General features: G+C 26.6%; 1 pseudogene across 1 annotated transcript; it reads right to left on the bottom strand.

Moving 5' to 3' along the window:
* Positions 1 to 2,740: 2,740 nt before the first annotated feature.
* On the bottom strand, positions 2,741 to 3,854 carry LOC137808324 (LOB domain-containing protein 23 pseudogene; annotated as a pseudogene). Its single transcript, XR_016519559.1, has 2 exons — positions 3,760 to 3,854; positions 2,741 to 3,422 (listed from the first exon to the last, which is right to left on the bottom strand). The product of XR_016519559.1 is annotated as an LOB domain-containing protein 23 pseudogene (transcript).
* Between the last annotated feature and the right edge of the window lie 7,239 nt (positions 3,855 to 11,093).

Raw genomic sequence — 11,093 nt, 5'->3', positions numbered from 1 at the left:
AATACATTCAATAATTCAATCACAAATAATTAATTTGGACAATGATAATTCAACGATTTCATATAAAAAAAAAAAATAATGCGACCGTTTGCAAATTAATGTCTTTTCGGTTATTTTTTCTTGGACTTTTTTTCTTAACGTATTATAATGGTTTGAATGTTTTCATTTTGTAACGTGTTTACAAAATGACTTTCATCATGGATAATGTATAATGTTTACTGCATTATTCAACATGTGTTGTACATATTTAAACTATGTATCTTAGCTTATTTGTTATTAAATAATTTAAAATGGTTAACTTGTGAGTGTTAAAATAACTATGGTGTATTATTATTTAATTTTATTTTAATTATTCCTTTTATTTTAATTTAATTTTTAATTATTTTAATTCTATAGTTTTATGTTACTTTATTTCATTTTCATATAAAATAATATATAAAAAAACTTTTTATAGTGTATAAAATTGTCATTTAATTTATGTAGATCAATATTTGACTTAAATTATCATATTTGAAATATTTTCTTACAAAAAATTTAATTCAATATAATGCGTAAATTTAATCTACATACATGATATTTTTATTAAAAATTAAAAAGTATTTGTTTTTTATAAAGTTATATAGGAAATAAAACATGTGGATATATATATATATATATAAGAATTTCTATTTAATTCATATAATGAACAATTGATTTAAAGTCGATATCTATTTTTATTGTAGTATTTTAATTTCTATTAATTTTTTCAATGTTATTTTTAAAATGAATTAATAAACTTTATGAAATTAGATAGTGAAATTTAAAATAGTTTATCAAACAACATATATTACTTACAACACATAAATTTCAAAATTATTTTCATAAAATAAAATAAGAACATTTAAATTTACTTTACCATGAACATTTTACTGAATAATCTCTTTGTGAAAAAGTTAATATAATTTTTATGTGACTAGTATATTTTAATTAATTATAAAAATATTTAAATTAACTTTTAATTTTTTAAAATTAGTTTCTAAAAATAATTTCAGACAATTAATTATACATTTCTTATTTTTTGTTAAGAATTCTTCAAAATTTATTTTACAAAAATAAGTTTTGGACAACATCATATTTAATATATATATATATATATACATATAATAAAATTATTTAATAAATATATTACAGTTTTCTGAAGAAATTAAGAAAATTTATATAATGAGTGAATATTTTACTTTTAATCACACCAATATTTTAATTTATATTTTTAAATAAAATAACAAAATGCTTACACTTATTAAAAAAAAACATTTTAACATACAAATTTATAAAAAATTCAGAAGAAATACACTGAATTTGTGGATGTACTTTTTTACTAAAAAACTGAGTTCAATATTTAGTAAATAAAAACTTTCATCCCATATTTTATAATTTTAATTGTAAATATTAACATTAATATCTCATGTATAATGTTTATTAATAACTTTTGAATATATGAAACAAATAATTATTTTCATATAAATTAAAATATATAAGTTTTTTTGCAAAAATAAAATATATATAATTTTTTACAAAACAAATTAAAATAAAACATATAATTTTTTATGTAGAAAATTTTCATTTACTATATGAATTGTTGGAATTTTATTTTTACCTATTTTAAATGCATTTTGTATTAATTAAACATCATCAAAGTACTCTATATATATAATTAAATTTTGTCTTTATATGCAAATATTATCTTTTAAAATAAATATAACTATTCTATTTATGTAAATTTGGTCATGAATAACATGATATAGAAATTTTTGGTATACATATTTTTATTTGGTATGATTTATTTTAAATAAATTTTATTCTAAAATTGTTATCTACATTATTAATAATATTAGTTCATTTATAACATTATTTATGTTCTAAATTTTATGTTAAGTATGGAGGATTTGCAGGTGAAAAAAACTGATATTAAAAATATTTATATTTTTTTTAGTTAAAAACTATAAGTTTATGAATATAATAGTTAACTTAAATTTTTATCATTAATAAGTAGTGACACTTATTTAAGTTTTGACCCCACCTATCCTATCTTGCCAATCAAATGAAGACTATAAAATCAAGGTGAATAGATGATACTGAGATTTTTGAATGACATTAAATAAGATTGAAAATGAGTGCACACATGTAATGTTTTCAAGAAAAAATATAAAATAGATTATCTTTATAATGGAACAAGGTTGCATGTGAATGATTTGAACAAAAGTATTATTTTTATTAGTATTATTGGTGATAATATATATATATATATATACATATATATATATACATATATATATACATATATATATATATACATATATATATATATATATATATATATTCTTTCAAATTTAAAAGAAAATATTAAATAACATATTTCATTAATTGTTAATTATCACATATACTTTGAAACAATTATATTATATAATGCATTTTATTCACACAAAAAAAGCTCAAATACATTTTCACAATAAAAGAATTATTATCCAATTTTACAGAATAAAATACTCATATTAAATTTTAATTATATTTTTATAAATATAAATTTACATAATAAATTCATTCTATTTTAAAAAGTCATGTGCATTGCATTGTCCGAGTAAAAATACTAATATATATATATATATATAATTGTATTTAGAATTATTTATAAAAAAATATTCAAATATAATAATTTAAACATCTTTCTAATAAAAAACAGATTTAATTCATTCCTCTAAAATTAAAGAAATTAAGAAAGTATAATTCATTAAGAATAAAAACCTAAAATCCAGCAGAAATGATGCAATAAATAGTTTGGGATCCTTTTGGTGGAGAAAAGCAACAAGAAGAAGAACATGAATTTGGTTCAAGAAGGAGGAGCAATAGTCTCACCCTTAGCGTCGCCACCTTGAGGTGGCTGCAGCCGCGAAAAAGCTGGTTCCCAAGCCGGAAAAGGATCCCATGAAGAAAGATCGGCATCATCAATCGTGATTGCGAGAGGAGCCTCAAGGTCCACCATATTCGCATGCGGATAGGAGGAACACTGCTCGATCATCTTTTGCATAACCTCTGGACCCACGTATTTGGCCACTTCCCTTTTTGCCTTCTCTAGCTTCTCTTTCAAGATTCGAAGACTCTCCTCCTGCTCGCATATCACCCCAACGCACCCGTGCACCGGGTCTCTCACACGCGCCTCCGCTTGGTACGTCAGCGCCCTCGCCGTCCACTTCCGCAACTCCGGCTTCGTTGACTTCAGAATGTTACTCACGTTGCCCCCGCCGAACACATGGTGAACGTACGCGAACCGCTGAATGCTCTCTGCCGGAAAATACGGCGCCATAAGGCAATCCGCCCCGCACCTCCGTCGTTGATACTTGCACGCGCCGCATGGGGTCATGCCTTGGGTTATTTGTGTATTTCTTCTGCAACAAAGATGTTCTAAGAACAAGTAAAACAAATCTCATAAAATTGTTAATTTATATTCATTTATTTATTTTAGAAAAAAATAAGTTATAAATTAATTTTTTTTTAAATTATATTATAACTTGGGAAGTTATTCTTCTTTTTAAAAAAACTGAAGGTAGCAAATCTCATAAAATAATTGATAACATCTAGAGAACGTATGCACCTTAACATCAATTTCTACATTTATTCGTAAATTGGATAAACAGCAAAGAGTTGAGAAAAAAAAAAGCAAAATGAAATAAATGATGCAAACAGAGGATAAAAATAAGTGACACTGATAGAGAGAGAGATTACTGTGGTATGAAATGGAGGAACAGCAGGAGGAACAGGAATCTCACAACTCTTCTTCACTGTGTTCTTATGTATTCTTTCATGTGTTGTATTTATACACTCTCACTCTTGTCAGTATAAGGATACACAAATATTTAATATTGATTACACACACATGAAATTAAATAAGCATTTATTACTCTAAAGTTATAAATAAATAATTATTTAATAAGTTTAAATATTGTAATTAATTTTTTGTTAAAAAATTTATGAATTGAATTGTTAAATTTTTTATATATTTTAATTAAATTTCCAAAATTTAATTTTTTTTTATGTAACTCTTGTATTATTAATTATTTTGTTTATTTATTTGTCTTTATGTATTCATACGAGGTTTTTGTTGGATTATATTTTTTATGTTATTATCCACAATAGTCACTGGAACATATTGTCTTATGGTCATGTGAGTAACTGTTAAGATACGTTTATCGTGTTTTTTTTTTATTCTGATTGATGTCTCGAACCTATTGTCTGTATAAGGTCTATTAAAGCTAATAAATGTTAGGGTATGAGTAGGTTATTAGTGTTAAGGCCGGTAGAACACAATCTATTTAGTGGTGGCGTTGTATGTTTGTCGTGCTATAATTTGTTGGGTAGATTGGAACTTACTGTTCTTGTGTTTTGTAAGGGTGATGTTGTTCTCTAGTCTTTTGTATAAGGGTTGAGGTATCCTTTAAATAATTCTATTAATTATTCTTTTCTTGTTGATAAAAAAAATCTACAATAATCACTGGAGAGTATCATCGTCACTTGTATCAAACCAGATCATCATATTTTTGGGTGACTTTCATATCATTATCTACACACAAAGAAAGTGTTATTGTCATCACCATTGATGTAGATGAAGATGATCGTGTCTTATCATTCAACATATTTTCAGTTAATAATATAAAAATTACTTATCATTTCATATTAGTTACATTAATCACAAAATCTCACTTTTATTAACATTCAAATTTAGTAAGCAAGATAAGAAGATAACAATTACGCTATCCATTTAACAAAAAACTCAATTGAAAAGTTTAAAATTTATTAATATCTAATAATAAAAATAAAATTTAATAGAGACTCAATTGAAAATATACAACTAAAAAACTCAAACTTAATTAAGCTAATAAATATTTATTAGATTCATTCAATGTTCATTCATTTTAATTTTAAGTGTTGAAATTTTGTAAACAGTAATTCATGTTAAATATACTAAAGATAATAATCTACAATTTTGCTTACATATTTAAATAAAATTCTATACAATATTTCTCGATATGGTTTATATCTAACTTTAATTTGAAACTTATTAATAGTAATTAATTTTAAAGACAAAAAAATAATTAGTTAATATATTGACTAAGTTAAATATTATTTTATAAATGAAAAAATTATGATATATAAGTAATTTTTATTATTAATAAAAAATTATCACTTCAAGAAAATCATTAAATTGAAACCAATTTTAGATACAAAAAATAATTAGTTGTTATATTGACTAAATTATATACTAAAAAAATTATTGGTATCTAAATTAGTTTTTGTTATTGATTTTAGCTAACAAAAATAATTTAGATACCAATAATCTTTTTAGTCTCTAAACCAATATCTGATTTAGTCAATATAACAACTAATTATTTTTTGTCTTTAAAATTGATTTCTATTTAATGATTTTCTAGTAGTGAAATCAACAACTTGAAACTATGAAGGGATATGATTCAGAAAAAGATGCTTTTGTTGGACATGATCACGCACAAAATGAAGATCAAATTCAAAGTGCTTGGATATAGAGTGCATACCTAGATTTGTCGTGAGAAGAACGACACCAACGTTGTCGTAGTATAGCTTTGGTGTAGAGGAAAACATATGAAGTTATGTAAACAAAGACATGATCCAAATAATCTCAGTGAGAACAACAACCACACTGTAGTATTTAACCTTCGTCTTGTTGCGAGGGACAACCTTTTGCCTTCGAGAGGATCAAGACACAAGGTTTCATCAAACATAGATGCAGTAACCTGTGGTGGATTTTTAACTGTCCAAGTCAGAACCCCAATCAGAGTCTTTGAAACCAATGACGAAAAAATCAGAGCAAGAACAGAGATGAAGACCATGTAAGTATCGAAGGATGCATTTCACCACTTTCCAGTGATGAAGTTGAAGATGATGCATTACTGACATGCTTTACTAACACTGAAAGAAAGTTTCGGTCAAGTAACAATAACGTATTGAAGAGCACCAATTATAGAATAATAGAGAGTAGGATATTAAACAACAACATATCCATCATGAGTTAAGCAAGAAAACAATATCATGGATGTGGGTTGAGGATTTGAATTGATCATGTTGTCACGTTACAGAAGATCCCTGATATATTGTGTTTAAGGCAGATGTCGTCATTGAGCCATGCAAATTTAATACCCAAAAAATACTGTAACAAACCCAAGTTTTTTAAGACGAACATGTCGCTCGGCTATTTGATAAAACTTTGAACAAGTGAAGAACTTCTAGTAATCAAATGTCATCAACATAAATAAGAATGAAAAAAAGTATCATTATTGCAAAATTAATTAAAAAGAGAAGAATCACTCTTAGACAGTTGAAAACCCATAACAATAATAGTGTGAATGAGCTTTAGAAACCATGAACCCAGGGCTTGCTTACCCATAGATAACTTTGTGGAGTTTGTAGACAAAAGTAGGGTTAGTATAAGTGATGACTTTTTACGACAAGTGCATTGCGTTGTCATAAGTAATAATGTGTCTCTAAGGACGAATATCGAACCTACAAGAAATAGTTGAATAATCAAGTAAAGTATTCACTAAATATAAAATAGAATAATAAAACTTTGTTGGAATTTTTTGTGATGACAATGATTAACAAGATAACAAGGCAAAGAGTTGTTGCTTCAATTGGAAAAATAGGGATTGAGTTTCATCTTTCTCACTCTTTTGTATTTTGATTAGCATGGTAACATTATGTCCTTTGATTTATATTGATACCCGTATAAAAATTATTTATATATTTATAAAAACAACTTAGTATTAAGATCAAACGTTGATAACAATTAACATTTCAAGTCTATTTCTAGCACTCAAATATGTTAAGTATTATTGCTTAGGTCAAAGCCATAAAAATACTTTCGAATCAGATTTAAGATTCTAGATCAGGAATTAGAAGAAAAATAATAATACCAATAACCAAACAAAAACATAATATTATATTCAAATATCACCTTAATACATAACAGATTGAACACATTACTCCCAGATCCACTGGATAGAATTAGCCACACATCTTTTAACACATTTTATTCTCCCAATTGGGTTGCAAGTCACTCAATGGTGTTTTCTTCTCAATTTTGCACCCTAAGGTTGTGCTTCAAGTCCCCTATTTAACCTAATTTGTGTGGGCTTAAGTGGCTTCTTGTGTGGCACTGATGGGCGAGTAAAATGTAAAAAGGCCCAATGTCTCTGGCACTATCTCGCTTGAGCGAGCAAAGTGTCGATCTTGTCCAATGTTGCTGGAAAATTCTCGCTCAAGCGAGAATGGGCTCGCTTGAGTGAGATGCTCTGATGCTGATTTGGGCTTTTTATGCACTTGTGCATTCTGGGACCTTTCAACTTTCTCCTTTTAGCTTATATTATTCTTCTTTAGCCTAGTCATCTTCATCCTTTCCTAAAAACCTGAAATTAACACTAAATTTGAGAATAAAATGTTCTTATTCAAATAAAGATTATAAAATATGTAAAAAGGTATAAATTCATAAATTAGGGATTGTTTTATATTTATTTTAGCAACTAATACTCATAAGTACCTATATTTTAATATGAAATATTACTGAAATTTGACATTTATCAATAAGTAAACCCATGTGGTTGTTTCATATAGACGTTGTCTTCTGATGACTTTTTACTGCAAGTGCACTGCGTTTATCAGAAGTAATAATTGTCCCTAAGGACGAATATCAAGTACAATAATCAAGGAACAATGAATTATCAAGTACAATAATCACTAAATATAGAACAAAACAATTAAAAGTGTGTTGAAAGTGATTGTGTTGGCGATGATCAATAAGAAAACACACAAATAATTGGTTGTTTCAAGTTGGAAAAACCGGGATTAGGTTTCATCTTTCTCACTCTCATGTATTTTGATTAGCATGTCAATATTAAGTTCTTTGATTGAAATTGATGCCCGTATAAAAATCATTTATATCAATTCCTCGCATATAAAATCCTTAAGAATGTCCCCTAACTATCGATCTCTCGCATAATTATAAGAACAACTTAGAACGAAGCTCAAACGTTTAATAGCAATTAACATTTCAAGTTTATTCTTAGCACTCAAATATGTTAAGTATTGTTGCTTAGGTCCAAACCCTAAAAATACCTCCCAGTCAGATTTAGAATTCTCAATTTGTCACGTAAAGTTAAAAGTAAAACAACAATACAAATAATCAATCAAAAACTGAATATTAATATATAAGATATCACCTCAATACATAAGAGTGTGAGCAGATTACTCTCAATTCCAAATGGTATAATTAGCCACGCATATTTCTAGCACCTTCAATTCTCCCAATTGCGTTACAATTCACTCTATGGTGTTTTCTCTCAATCTGACACACTAGGGTTGAACCTCTAGCCCCCTATTTATCCTAATTTTCTAGGGTTGGGTGACTTTCTGTGTCGCGCTAATGGACTAAGTGATAAAACATAAAAAAAAGGCTTAATCTTTCTCTACATTTTTTTCCATTCTGGGACCTTCAAACTTTCTCTTTTTAGCTCAAATTATTCTCCTTTATTCCAAATCTTCAATTCTCCCTAAAAATCTGCAATTAACACCAAATTTGGAAATAAAATGCTCTTATTCAAATAAAGCTCATAAAAATGTAAAAAGGTATAAATTCATAAATTAAGGATTTTTTTATATGTAAATTAGCAATAAATCCTCATAAGTGTCTATATTTTAATATAAATACTGAAATTAGACACTTATCATCTTCCAAGTCACTGTGTAGAAAGAAGTTGTTTTTTTTTTAATGAGAGTAGAAAGAAGTTGTTAACGATAATCTAATGGATGAGCTAGTGTGAAGACAAACCTTTGTGAGAATTATATGTATGGTTGTAGGTTTGATCATGGGACTAAACGTATCGATGTAATCACAACCTTTGATTTGATAAAAATCCTTGACAATCAGTCGAGTTTTGTAACGTTGTAGACTCCCGTCTGCATTGAACTTGCTTTTAAAAACCATTTAACTAAATTTGCAATGGTAGTTAACAGAGTTAGAGTCCAAGTATTATTAGCAAGAAGAGTTGCATTTTCAGATCGGATAGTTTGAAGCCACTCAAGATGCGTCATATCTTGTTTAAATGTGGTAGGCTTAGAAATAAAAGTTGAGGAAGAAGTATGAAAACTTTAGGTTTGAAGATACCAAATTTGGCATGATTAAGCATAGGATGAATATTGTTATTGGTAGCGGTATCATAATTATTTGAAGTATCTGCAGGAAAAAGGTGAGATACTAGCAGAGGAATGATCATGCAATTTTGGTGCAAGGATTTGAGTAGTGAGGGCAAACTTGTTATGTAACTAAATGGCCACATAAACTTGTTTGAAAGAAAATATTATGGCAATCAAGAGTATACTGTGTGATAAGTGTATGAGTTTTATTGAAGATAGAAAAGGAGTGTATGTTGAGAGTCCAATGTATGGATTCCACAGAAGCAGACAAAAGCTGGCTAACCGATATTAGTTTTTGCATTTTACCCAGCTTTCGGTTGGCAAGCCATTTTCTCAGACTCTCTTTCATACAACTCAAAACATACACTAATTTTATTAGGTGAAGGAGGACTATCATATCACCATTGACACTCAAATATTCATAAAAACAAAAACTGAAATTTTAGTTTAAAGGAAAATTTTAACAACACTCTTGTCAGTAAGTGTTTTAAGAATTAATACCAGTTACAACTTAATAATAAATGAAAATTTTTCATTGAAATATTCACAGTGCTTGTTAACACATTTTCCAAAAGTTGTGTAGGATATGCTCTTGTTAACGTCTTATGTTTTTCTTTATCTGTCATAATTCTTTATAAAAAAATGTTTCTTTTTATTTATCACATTTTAAATTTAAGATCATACTCAATTTTAACTATTTAATTTAAAGTCTAAAAATTTGATCCTTTTGCCATTAATAAGTATTACTATAGAGGAAAAGTTAATGAATTAGCTATTAAGGCTAACCAATTAGTCATATTTGGACAGTGATATTACAGTATTAAATGAGGTCAAATTTTCTGATTAGCTAAATATGGAGCAGCAAACTACATCCCGCAATACACTTTTACAATTAATAAGTATGATTTAAATTATTAAAAGGATTAGTGGTATTTAAAGTAACTTATAGTATAATTAGATATAGAAACTAATTTATAAATTTTAATTAATAATAAAAATTATTTTATATATCAATAATTTTTTTAATCTTTGAAATAGTATCTAATTTAGTTCATATAATAATTAATTTTATTTTATTTTTTAAAATAATTTTTATTTAATGACTTTTTTTAATAATAATAGGAAAGTTATATTCCTTAATATTGTTGTAAATTATAATTGATCTAGCTTGTACTTCATTGATCTTTCAATGAACTTCTCCTTAAGTTCTTCTAAGGACGAAAAAATTAATTTAATTTCTTCACAAACTAAAACTAATTTATACTTAAATTAAAAATAAAAAATTAAATCAAATTACATGAAAAAAACTTATGAAAAAAGCTTCAATCTTTCCTTTTCTCAAAGAAGTTCTTGTAAGCATTTACCTATATCAAACTTCATTAAGTAGAAACATCTATCAAGATCATTAAAACTAAAATCCAGGGCAAATTAAATACACGAATATTGTTGGAAATAGTAAAAGATCTATCACTTAATTCGCCTCTCAAAGAACATGCAATACCAGTGTGTTCTAAATGTATTTTAACTTATTATTGCTTATGTTATGTTTTATAAGATCTTATTTCATATTCCACAATTTCTAATAACTTTTACTTATTAACAAACAATCTGTTTACCGATTAAAAAAAACAATATTAAAAACACTAGCTTTGGTAGCATTTTTCTTGGCGTGGAAGGAAAGGGAAGCCAAAGAAAACGTGAAAATATTAAAGAAAAAGATTAAAACTTGGAAAGAGACAAGAAGATTATAAAACGATGTGATTAACATGATTAATAATGTAATAATGTACTAAGATAGAAAGAGACAAATATTGAAAAGGGTTTAGATATGAGAGTTGCCA

This window comes from Phaseolus vulgaris, chromosome 3 (genome assembly GCF_051622355.1).
Source record: "Phaseolus vulgaris cultivar YP4 chromosome 3, ASM5162235v1, whole genome shotgun sequence".
NCBI classification, from domain to species: Eukaryota; Viridiplantae; Streptophyta; class Magnoliopsida; order Fabales; family Fabaceae; genus Phaseolus; species Phaseolus vulgaris.
This window is presented reverse-complemented; position numbering and strand designations above follow the sequence as displayed.